Below are 12,311 nucleotides of genomic sequence, written 5' to 3'. Positions count from 1 at the left end.
GCTGCAGGATGCTCAGCTCTGCCTGTTTCTCCCGTAGCATCTTGCCCCCCTTGATGCTGCAGTGGAAGTAGCCCACCACCTTCCTACATTTCAAAATCAGCTGGCTTGTAGCAGTACTGGTGGCAGTGCCACCAGTGGCAGCCCTTTCTCCCTCCAAGGCATCCCTCACTACTAGGTGCAGCCTGTGTGCCACAGCAGATGCCAACAAAGTTGGCATCACGGACAGCCTTCACCATATTGGCCCCCTTGTCGGTGACCATGAACCTGCGGGTGAGCTCAACCTGCCCAACAAGCCACCCCTGCACCACGTGGTTCATGGCCCCCATGATCTCCCTTGCCACGTGGGACTCATCCAGCACCTCGGCTTGCAGTAGAGCCCACCAATGGCCTGACCGATCGCACCAGTGCCCTGTGAGGGAGAGGTACGCATGATTGCCACCCCAGCTGCTTCAGATGTCGGAGGTGAAGTGCAAGGCTACCTGCAGCCCTGCCTTGCACAGCTCCTCCCTCAAGTACTCCCTGCATGCCTCATACAGGGAGGGCACTACCGTCATGCTAAAGGTGGTGCATGTGGGCACTTTGTAAGATGGGGCCAGAAGTGCTACAAACTGCCTGAACCCTGGCTGCTCAATTAGGGAGAAGGGCTGGCTATGCAGAGCAAGCATCTCCCCAATGCTCTGGGTGATCTCTCTCGCCTTGGGAATGCACCCCCCTTTCTGTCCACCTTTCCCCCACTGGTCCAGGGTGGCCTGCCTCTGCTTTGGGGGGAAGGGGGGTTTGGAGCGAGTGGGGGACTTCCCTTTCGGCATGCTCGCACTGGTGCCAGGCCGAGCAGGAAGAAGGGCAAAGGGGTGCTGCCTCCTCAGGTGCAGCAGCATCGCTGTGGTGGAGAAGTGTCTCACATCCTTGCCACAGCTCATGTGCCTTTGGCAGTGCTGGCAGATGGCAAACCTGGGATCATCTGCCAGCTCAAAATGCTCCCACATTACACTACTCCCCCGCTTCTGGACTGAGGGTGAGGATCCTGCCTTATCCCACTCCTCAGCAGGCTGAGGCTCAACAGCAGGAGGAGCTGCCTCAGCTGAACCACTTGCCTCCACAACCTCAGCCTCCTCCAAGGTGCTCCTTTCTGGAGGAGACCTGGGTCTAGGGAAAATTTGAGGGGTGTGGAGCACAAACTCTGATTCCCCCTCAGTCCCCAGAATTGCTTGAGCCAGCACACTCAGCATCCCTGGTTCCAGCTCCAGCTCCTCCTCTGGCAGTGGGAGGCTCACGCTGAGAGATGACATTGGGGTGGAGGAAACAGTGAATCCACTGCTGGTGCCCACATCTGGTCTGAAGGGGAATGGTGCAGGTGCAGGGATGTCAGGTGCAGACACTGCTCCCACCTCCTTGCTTCCACTGGTAGTACAAGTGTCATGGCTGCTTGGGAAGAGAATGCATCTGTGTTTGGGGGGCGGGGGTGTTGCAGCCCTAGCTCTCCCCCTACCCCCTCTCCCTCCCCTGCCAGAAGACCTGGCACCTGCCTTTCCAGCACACTTCATATTAATCTTTCCTGTGCTGCCAAAGGTCTGTGTGTGTGTGTCACTCCTTTTGTGTTGTGTGTTTTATTCCCTCTGTTGTGTTTGTGCACTGGTCTCTTCTTTGATTGTTTGCTTCAGTGTTAAGAGCTATGTAAAAATTGTGTGCTGTCTGTCTGTCTTCTTCTCCTATGAATATCTGATTTTTCTTCTTTATACTGTGTGTGTGTGTGTGTGTGTGCATGTGTGCATGCATGCGTGCAATCTGTGTGCCTCCTGCACAGTGATGGATTACATTAGCAGGGAAAAACAGCTTCTTTTTTCAAAGTTTGCAACAAAAAAAAAGCAAATATAAATTGAAAGAAATGAACTGAATAGTACTAAGAGATGCTAAGCTAAGCTAAACTAAGCTAAGCTAAATCCTACCCAATCCTTTCTAACAACAAAAAGGAGCAGGCGAGTTCAACTACTGAGAAAAGAAACCAAGCTGAGATGCCTGTGTCTGAGGGCAGACAAGGTTCCTTGGGTGAATTTGATATTTTTTATTAGACCAACCCAAATAGTTGGAGAATAGTTGTTAAGCAAGCTTTCGGGTTCAAAAACCCTTCGTCTGGCTAAAGAAGCTTCAGCACTTGGTGTGTGCTCTTCCTGGATAGAATGAAAAGGTCTGAGGGTACCTTTCTCATTCAGTTCCTGAGAGGTAACAAGCTTGCAAAAGGCACAGCAGACCTCCAAACAGAGGCTTTTATGCTGTTTCTAGGTCCCCCCCCCATAGATGCTGTCATTGGAAAGGCAGCCAAAGAGAAATCCTTTTCACTGGCCACCTACACGTCAGTCTTACCCCTTCTCCCACGCCTCCCCCACCCCACTCTCCCTCCCTCCCCTATTCCCCCTCCCTCTTCTAACTTTCACTTTCAGTGTCGGAAGCGTTGGAAGCTTTTTCAAAGTGCTTCAGAAGTTCTGAACTGCTTCGGACAGCTTGAATGAGCCAGTGCTTCACTCTGGGCATGCTGCTTCGGACACCAAAGCATCCAAAGCGGCCCAGATCCAAAGTGCGATCTGAAGCCTCGTACAGCTTTAGTGCCTATCTGTGAGCCAGGAAGGGGATCTTAATGGCTGAATCCAGAATGTAACAGTGAGGGGCCTGTGTCTGCATCCAGTTGGAAAGATGGGGGTCTACTTTCCCACCTTGGTTCTAGCTCTGTCCCCTTGGGCTGCTTCCTCCAGCTCCCTCTCACTTGCCACCTTCATGGACCATCCTGAGGGAACCAGGGCTATAACCAACATTGCTGTCTCCCAAGCCTAATAGTGCCATGCAGGTGGGACTCAATCATGCTCGCTAACAACGTCAGCTCCACAGCACCAAAGCATGAGGTGCATTCATCTGTGCTGTTTGGAAGAGCCAAGTTCCTTCACTCCCTGTCTTCTCGTTAGCAGTGGGGCCAGGAAGCCAATCAAATCCAGTTGTCTTGGTGGGGGAATGTTTTTTTATTGCCTGTAATAATAAAACAACTGAGGCACCCTGTGGATCCAATGCTTGGATGCTGGAGCCAGACAAATTCAGACTAGAAAAGAGGTGGGAATTTTTAACCCTGGGGTGATTAACCACTGGAAGAACTTGGCAGGAGAGAGGGTGAAGGCCCCATCACTCCAGGACCAGTTTGCTGCCTCTGCAACAACCCATTGCAACTCTGTTTAACAAAGCGTCCAGGCTGCAGGGAGGAGTCAGTGTGAGGTTGTCAGGCCAGAACCAAAGACTAGAAGGCCTTGCTGTCTGTGACTCTAGCTGTATGGTTTAACTGTAATCAAGAGATTTGTTTAAAGCCCTTGAAACTGTCCTTTGCTGTTGTCAGCAATGAGCAGCAGTTGTAGTGCCCTCAGCTTTGCTCCGAAGGGCTGGCTGTGGCTCGCTTCTTTGACCAAGGCCTACATGGCTTCTATTCTGGGGCCGGTGAGTCACACTATCATCTTGTGCAAATCACTTTGTTAAGAAGCTCTCAGGTTGAGATTTGTTTGCCCACCCCAACCCTCCCACTCCACCCACCATCTTGAATCAGGCATGGTTCCCTCTATGCACACAAATTTCCCCTCAAAGCCCTGCTGCTGGTGTATCTATTCAGCATGGGGAGGGAAAGGCAGAAAGCACCAAGAGAGCAAAGTGTCTCTGAGCAGAGTCGAAGATTGCACAAATGCCAAAGGCCCTCTCACAGCCTATGTGCTTTGTCATGGCAGGGCGTAGAGCAAATTCCTCTTGTGGCTGTGTTGCCCTGGAGCTGTGCCACTATAGGCGGATGAGTACTGGCGAAAGCCTCAGGAATTGGGACTTGGCCATGTAGCAGCAGCAGCAGCAATGGCAGCCCGGATGTGGGGGAAGGGAAAGGGAACCCATGTGTTAACAATTTTGCCTCTCAAGCAGACTTTGTCTCTGCTGCTTGCTGGCACATAGCAAAGGTAACCCCCAAGGGCAAAATTTCCAAAGAGGAAATGCCATTGCAAGGAAGCATGTGACTGAAGGACATGTTCAGAGGGAAAAGACAAGCATTCCTGGAATGCCTCAACAGGCACTCATGCGTTCTCACACTCCCCAAACTCTCACACATGCAGCCTCAGCACACATGCTCAGCTCTCGTACCTGCAGATTTCATGCAGGGAGATCTCACACACCCAGAATTCAACACAGACACAGGGCACACCCCCCATGCCTGATCTACCACTCCCCATTTACCTACACAGCTCAGACATGATCGTACATGCTCACCCCTCTCTATACATGCGAAGGACTCTCACTAACACAGAGCAATCCCCAAACATGCAAGGTGCAACTAATACCCACTGTATTCTTCACACACTCATGTACATGCATGTTCACGACTGATGCATGCAGATCTTACTCTGATTGACAGTGCTCATCAGCACATTCCTGGTTAACAGAGAAATCTCAAATTCACACACACCTGTGTGGCGCTCATCATGCATAAATACAGGGAACAGACATTTTCACTTTTGTACATGTGGCTCATGTGACCAGATTACACACATATGTCAGATACATGACTCGTGGCTGAAAAGTCCCATCCAAAGTTACCTGGAAGATAGCTCAGGCTCCAGGACATGCAGGGCTAGGGCTGCCCCTCCCCTGCCATTGCACAACAGGTATGCTCCCCTCACCACACATGAGGAGGCTCTGATGGAGATACCGGAGGAGGAGGTGTGTAGTTAGTGAACTGCCACCCCCAAAAGGAGATGCGGGGTGATGGTGGTGGGGGACTCCCTCCTGAGGGGCACCGAGGGACCCATCTGCTATCCAGACCCCCTAGCCCATGAGGTCTGCTGGCTCCCTGGGGCCCACATCTGGGATGTTGCAGAGAGGATCCCTAGGCTCATTAGGCCCTCCAACTACTATCCCATGCTCCTCATCCACGTGGGCATGAATGATATGGCCAGGAGTAATCTGGACTGGGTCATAAGTGACTGCAAGGCTCTGGGGGCTGGGCTCAAGGAGTCAGGGGTGCAGGTAGTCTTTTCCTCTGTGCTCCTGGAGGTGTGGTGAGAAAGACCTAACTGTAGGTGTATACCGTACTACAGACCACCAAACCAGGGGGAGAAGCTCAATCTGGAGTTCTCTCAAGAACTGGCACAGGCTGCACATGCATGGGACACGGTCATCATGGGTGACTTCACTTACCCAGATATCTCTTGGGAGGAACATTCGAATAAGTCGGATTGGTCCTGTTGCTTCCTGACCTGTATTGAAGAGCTCTACCTGACTCAGGAAGTGCATGGGCCAACCAGAGGTAATGCTCTCTTAAATTTGGTCTTGGCCAGAGGAGACAATCTAGTGAGTGACTTGAATATAGAGGGTAGCCTGGGCAACAGCGACCACGAAACCATCATGTTCACCGTCCATTGCAAGGCAGGCAAATCAGCTAGCAGGGTTGAAGTTTTGGACTTCAAAAAAGCAAATTTCAACAGGCTCAGGGCAATAGTAGGGGAAGTGCTGTGGGACCAGGCACTGACAGTGAAAGGAGTGCATGAAGAGTGGTCATTCCTCAAGGACACGATCCTCAGAGCCCAAAACAAATCCATTCCCATGTGGAGGAAAGGTAGCAGAAGGACTGGAGTGGTAAGCCCTCTTGGCTTAACAGGGATATCATGGTCCTCTTGAAAAAGAAGAAAGAGGCATACCAACAATGGAAGCTTGGGATAGTTCCCCAGAAGGACTATACAACAACAACCCACACTTGTAGGGAGCAGATTAAAAAGGCTAAGGCAGCGACTGAATTTAAACTAGGCACAGAAATCAAGGACAATAAGAAGTCCTTCTTTATGTATGTAGGGAACAAGAGGAAAACAAATGGAAGCATAGGGCCATTGCTTAACAAGACAGAACAGCTGGTTACCAACACTCAGGAGAAAACTGAACTCCTGAATGACTACTTTGCTTTTATATTTCACCGAACTAAGGAGAAAATCATACTAGATAAGGTTCAGAATGGGGCTAGTGGGAATGACCACCTTCCTACTGTTGATGCTACACTGGTGCATGATCAGTTAGAAAAGTTAGACATTTATAAGTCAGCAGGACCGGATGAACTTCATCCAAGAGTGCGAAGGAGCTGGCTGAAGTCATCATGGGACCTCTGGCAAAACTCTTCCAAAACTCGTGGTGCTTGGAGGAGGTCCCTGAAGACTGGAAGAGGGCCAATGTTGTGCCCATCTTCAAGAAGGGGAGGAGAGAGGACCCTGGTTAGCCTAACTTCTATCCCAGGGAAAATCCTGGAAAAATTCATCAAGAAGTCTATGTGCAATACGCTTGCAGAAGGTAGGATTCTGAACAGCAGCCAGCATGGCTTCATTGCGGAAAGGTCTTGTCTTACCAATCTCATCTCCTTCTGTGACCAGGTAACTCGCCACCTGGATAAGAGAGAGGAGGTCGACATTCTATACCTAGACTTCCAAAAGGCCTTTGATCTGGTATCCCATGATGTTCTCATGGGCAAATTGGAGGATTGAGGGCTTAACTGCTCAACAGTTAGGTGGGTATGAAGCTGGTTGCAGGGTAGGACTCAGACAGTCCTAATGAACAGGGCTCTGGGGACCAGGCTTAGGAAGATAGGGGCGCAGGTGGTCTTCTCATCAATCCTCCTGGTCAGCGGTTGCAGTAGGCATAACATCACCTGTGTCAGAGAAGTCAACCTGCAGCTTTGGAGTTGGTGCCATCATGCGGGTTTTGGCTTCCTGGACCACAATCCACACTTCCGTGCAAGGGGCTTCCTGGGATGCAACGGGCTTCATCTCTCTGCAAAAGGTAAGAGTCTCTTTTCTTACAGGTTGGCTGACCTCCTACATCGGGCTTTAAACTAAGTACAATGGGGGATGGGGAGGCAGGAGATGGAGAGAGTCTAGAACCTACAAACTGTGAGACATACAGCAGTACACCCCAAGTAAGTACCAAGGGGGCCTTTGGGCTTCAGAATGGGGGGGCACCAAAGGCACCATTCAGAGGGTTCAAGTGCCTCTATACTAATGCTAGGAGCCTGGGGAACAAGCAGGAAGAATTTGCACTCCTGCTTGCAGACAATAACTTTGATTTAGTGGGGCTAACGGAAACCTGGTGAGATCCTACCCATGACTGGGCAGTATACACTGAGGGCTACAGGTTGTACAGAAGGGACAGAGTAGGGAGGAAAGGGAGCAGGGTTGCTCTCTATGTAAAGGAGCATTATACATCTACCCTAATCAAAATGGGATCAGAGGAGGAGGAAGTTGAGGCATTGTGGGTTAGGATACATGGAGGTCAAGGGGAAAGGGACTTGGTGGTGGGGGTCTGCTACAGATCACCACACCAAGAGGAAAAGCTAGACTTGGAATTCTTGAGGCAGTTCTCAGAGGCCATACAGTTTAGGGACATGGTTGTCATGGGGGACCTAAACTACCCTGACATCTGCTGGAAGGAGCAGTCAGCCAAATCCAACCACTCACGTAGGTTCTTAACCTGCATGCAGGACCTTCAAGTAATGTAGGAGGTATACGGTCCCACTAGGGGGAATGCCTTACAGGACATGGTGTTGGCTATGGGAGAGGACCTGGTAGGGGAGCTGCAGATTCGTGGTCACCTTGGGGACAGTGACCACCAATCAATCATTCACCATGCAGCATAGGGTGGGTAAGATAACAAGTAGGGTGGAAGTGCTTAACTTTAGGAAGGCTAACTTCAGTGTGCTCAGGAGTCTAGTCAATGATGCACTACAAATTCATTAGGGGAATGCAGCAAGGGATCGGAGATGCTCTGTTCACCAGGGCGCCTCTTGGGGTAACAAGGAACAATGGTCACAAACTGACAGAGAGCAGATTTAGGCTAGATATCAGGAAAAACTTGCTCACAGGAAGGGTGGCCAGAATTTGGAATGGGTTTCCAAGAGAGGTGGTGCTCTCCCCTACCTTGGGGGTCTTTAAGAGAAGGCTGGATAGACATCTGGCTGGGGTCATCTGACCCCAGCACTCTTTCCTGCCTAGGCAGGGGTTCAGACTCGATGATCTGTTGAGGTACCTTCCAAACCTAGCACCTACAAATCTATGAATATATGAACCAATCTGTATTGTCCTGGTGAGAAGTGGCCAATGGTGTCCCTCAGGGGTCCATGCTTGGTCCAGTGCTTTTCAACATCTTTGTCAGTGATTTGGATGTGGGAGTGAAGAGCTCACTGACCAAGTTCACAGATAACACCAAGTTATGGGGGAGCATGGTCACACTTGAAAATAGGCTGCAGATACAGGCGGACCTAGACAGACTAGCAAGTTGGGCAGATCGGAACCAGATGAAGTTCAACATTGAGAAGTGTAAAGTGTTCCATCTGGGGATGAAAAATCCATGACATACTTACAGGCTCAGTGGCACCAAACTGACTAGCACCATGACTGGCAGGCACCTAGGGGTAATAATAGACCATAGTATGAACATGAGCTGTCAGTGTGATGCTGCAGCAAGCAGGGCAAACAGTACTCTGGCATGCATCAACCAATGCATTTCAAGCAAAACCAAGGAAGTGATTCTTCCGCTTTACTCAGCATTGGTGAGACCACAGCTGGAGTACCGCATCCAGTTCTGGGCGCTGCACTTCAACAAGGACTTGGGAAAGCTTGAGAGAGTCCAGAGAAGAGCCACCTGTATGATCAGAGACTTCCAAGGCAAGTCATATGGGGAAAGGCTGAGGGACTTGGGTCTCTTCAGCCTAAAAATGAGAAGGCTGAGAGGGGACTTGGTAGCAGCTTACTGCTATATCAGGGGAATACATCAAGGGCTCAGTGAACCCAAGGTTTTCCGCAAGGGTGCTCACCAGGGCACCCTTGCGGAAAACCAGGAGTAATGGCCACAAACTCCTAGAAGATCATTTCAGGCTTAACACTAGGAAAAACTTCTTCACAGTTAGGGTGTCCGGACTGTGGAATAAGCTCTCTCCACAGGTGGCGCAATCACCTACCCTGGACTGGATGGTCACCTTGCAGGGGTCACCTGACCCCAGTTGTCTTTCCAGCCTAGAGCAAGGGGGCTGGACCCATTGATCTTGTGAGGTCCCTTCCAGTCCCTTATAATCTATGAATCTATACTTACACATATTGTCTCAAATCTCATTCATGTGCCTGTGCGCGCACAGCTTGCATGGTTCACACACAATTCCTACATGCAATGCTGAGTTAAGCCATAAAAGGTCATAGACATATTCTCCTATGAGATCCCTGCATCTAGCCTTGCCCCAGAGGCCCTGCCTCTGCCTGGGCAGGTCCCACAAAACAGGTCTGATAGACTACCTGGGGAGGGCTCCCCACCTGGGAGGTGCTTGTCTGAAAAGCCATTGCTGGGTGTCAGAATTAACAGTCCAGGAAGCAGCATGGAGCAATTGGCTCCCTGCAGATGCAGGCAGATGTCCAGGCACTGGAGACACTGCTGCAAAGTTTTTGATGCTTTTTCACAACCGCAAGGGTACAGATGTACTGCCTGAATAAACATTAGGCTTCTGATCAGCTCATGTGACACCAGAAGCTGGGCTTAATTAGGAGTCTGTAGTGTTCAGGCTCCTTTATTCCAATCTGAATCGCTCCAAGCCAGCACCTTTGTCTACTAGTTTGAAGGAACCTTCTCCCCAGGTAGGCCCTCACAGACCAAGATCTTAACCCAGGGCAAGGCTCCCTTTGTCAGAGCCAAATCTTGTTTATATGAAAAGCAAAAAGCAATATCTTTCCATCATCATGGGCTTTCAGCTACAGGCAGGTTTGCTTTGCTGATTCAAGAAAAATACCATTCTCCTGCAATAGTGCTGCCATGGGACTCCTCTATCCTGGGGTGCAGTGCTATCCTATCCTGCTGCACTGCCTGCCTGCATATCCCTGGAGTGCTTTGTTGAAATACTTTCATGGCCTGTAGTTTTCTTAAAGGGACAATACATGCAGTTATATATTACAGACCAAGAAATTACTCTGTTCAAAGCTAGACACACACTTTCTCCACCTTGCTTGTTCCTACTTTTACAGGAATGCATGGATAGTGGTTGCTGGTAAGGACAGAAACCATCTTTACTCTGGACCTCTGGTTCTTTGCAAGATGAGGAGGGCCCTATAGTTTCAGCAGTCACGTGCCAGCCCATGTAGAGCAACTGTTGCTCCTTGGTCTGGGCTGAACAGTTTCCATCAATGAGGTATCTAACCTGGATACTGAGGATCACACTGCCACTATCTGATCTGCCTGCTGGGTTAGAAATTCCATCTTCTTCCCTTAGAGGCCTACAGCTCTGCACTGTGCCCAGCACAGAGGTGCTTAGACCCCACATGGGGGAAGGGCCCTATGGTCGAGGAAACAGCACTGTTCAGGGAGCCCTCAGGAAAGGTTATTCAGCCAGATGATGCTGACATCAAGAGTGGGAGAGTATCAGTATAATCAGTGGAGATGGCACCTCATAAGTAGGATGGTTCTTTTCTGCTGATTTTGCTAGAGTCCCCTCTGCTGAGGACCTGGATACATGTTAACAAGATCCATGTTTGCTGCTGTGGCTGATGCAGTAATAAACAGGGACATCTCCCTTCTGACTCCAGGACAGCCAGGGCTTTGTGATATGCCTGGAACTTGTGTGCCACTATCAGTGAGAATCAAATTGCTATAAGTCTTTTAGCTAGACTAGTGTCAAGGTCAGTGATGGTGACACAGAGGTAGCCCCGGGCTGGTGGACAGAACAGAGTAGCACCCCTGCAGTTCCTGCCTCTGTATTGATTGACTTCAGCATCCTCCCATTGGTAAAATGAGAATGATCATACTGCTTGGCTACTTTTGTAGATTTCATAGCTTTCATAGACATTAGGGCTGGAAGGGACCTCAGAAGATCATCAAGTCCAGCCCCCTGCCCCAGGGGCAGGAAGTCAGCTGGGGTCAAAGGATCCCAGCAAGATAAACATCCAAATTTCTCTTGAAGGCATTCAAAGTAGGTGCTTGAACCACCTCCAATGGCAGGCTATTCCAGACCTTGGGGGCTTGGACAGTAAAGAAATTCTTCCTTATGTCCAGCCTGAAATGGTCTTGCATGAGTTTATAACCGTTCGACCTTGTCATCCCTTGGGGCGCTCTGGTGAACAAACTTATATAAACTTATAGGTAGCCATCAGATCACCCCTGAGTCTGCACTTTTCCAGGCTGAACAGTCCCATAGCTCTCAGCTTGTCGTCTTAAGGTCTGTTTTCCTGACCTCTGATCATGCACATGGCTCTCCTCTGGACTCTCAAGCTTCTCCACATCTTTTTTGAATTGTGGAGCCCAAAACTGGACGCAGTACTCCATCTGCGGCCTCACCAAGGCCGAGTACAACAGGAGAATGATTTCCTGGGATTTGCTTAAGAAGCATCTTTGAATGCAAGCCAGCTTTTTGCTTGATTTACTAGCCGCAGCATCACATTGAAGGCTCATGTTCATCTTGTAGTCAATCATGATTCGAGGGGAACGCCTCAAGACCTAAGGTTGAGGAGGACCGGGTTAGAGTGCTTCTGGAAGGGCTGGACGTGTTCAAATCAGCAGGTCCAGATGCTCTCCACCCCAGGGTGTTAAAGGAGCTAGCAGGGGTTATTGCAGGGCCCTTGGCACGGCTTTACGAGCGCTCGTGCTGCTCGGGCCAGGTGCCAGATGCCTGGAAGATAGCCAATGTGGTCCCCATCTTTAAAAAAGGGAGGAGGGAGGACCCGGGCAACTATAGGCCCATCAGTCTTACCTCAATCCTGGGGAAACTCTTTGAGAAGATCATCAAGGAGCACATCTGTGATGGGCCGGCATTGGGGATGATGCTCAAGGGCAACCAGCACGGTTTCATTAGGGGCAGGTCATGTCAGACCAACCTGATTGCCTTTTACGATCAGGTCACAAAAGCATTGGATGCAGGTGTCGCCGTGGATATAGTCTTTCTGGACTTCAGCAAGGCCTTTGACACTGTTTCCCACCCCATCCTCATTAAAAAACTAGGTGACTGTGGCATCTATGCCTACACAGTCAGATAGATTGCAAACTGGCTGAAGGGTCATACTCAGTGGGTGGTGGTGGACGAGTCATATTCGACCTGGGGGGAAGTGGGCAGCAGAGTCCCCCAGGGCTTGGTCCTTGGGCCCGCACTCTTCAATTTCTTTATCAGCAATTTGGACAGGGTGAAAAGCAACCTGTTCAAATTTGCTGATGATACCACAATTTGGGGTGAGGTGGGCACGTTAGCAGGAAGGGAAAGACTGCAGAAAGACCTGGATAGGTTTCATGGGTGCGCTAAC

This window comes from Alligator mississippiensis, chromosome 10 (genome assembly GCF_030867095.1).
Source record: "Alligator mississippiensis isolate rAllMis1 chromosome 10, rAllMis1, whole genome shotgun sequence".
In the NCBI taxonomy this organism is placed as follows: domain Eukaryota; kingdom Metazoa; phylum Chordata; order Crocodylia; family Alligatoridae; genus Alligator; species Alligator mississippiensis.
The sequence above is the reverse complement of the archived record's forward strand: the minus strand, read 5'-3'. Positions refer to the sequence as shown.